This window comes from Neophocaena asiaeorientalis, unplaced genomic scaffold, assembly GCF_003031525.2.
Source record: "Neophocaena asiaeorientalis asiaeorientalis breed wild unplaced genomic scaffold, Neophocaena_asiaeorientalis_V1.1 scaffold264, whole genome shotgun sequence".
Taxonomy (NCBI): Eukaryota; Metazoa; Chordata; class Mammalia; order Artiodactyla; family Phocoenidae; genus Neophocaena; species Neophocaena asiaeorientalis.
The window spans coordinates 6,594,087-6,594,513 of record NW_020185332.1 but is presented as its reverse complement, the minus strand read 5'-3'; positions in this window follow the sequence as shown (position 1 = coordinate 6,594,513).

Genomic DNA, 427 nt, shown 5'->3' with positions numbered 1-427 from the left:
TTCTTTTTGAAAAAAAATCACCACAGGTTAGAAACTAAAAAGAGTTTATTTGAAGACATACAAATGCATATTTATTATACACATGTAGGCATTAACAATGTAAATTATACCGCCAGCAGTTGCTGGTTGTTTATTCATTAGATCTTTAGAAAATCTACATTGCCTCCAGACAGCGCGATGATAATGTGAAATACACAAGCAGTTTACATAACCAACTTTGACGCGGAGCTCCGCGCTCCACGACTCAGTCATCAACAGGTCGCAGGGATCCGGACGCAAAGGAAAACCTAAGTTACTAATAATTACCGAAGATCTGGGTAACCTAGGATAACCTAGGAAGCCCGCGGCTCCCATTGTCCTTTCGGAAAAGAGCAACAGATGTGAAAAAAAAAGAGAACGATCTAATTCACTCTCTACGGTTCTCTAT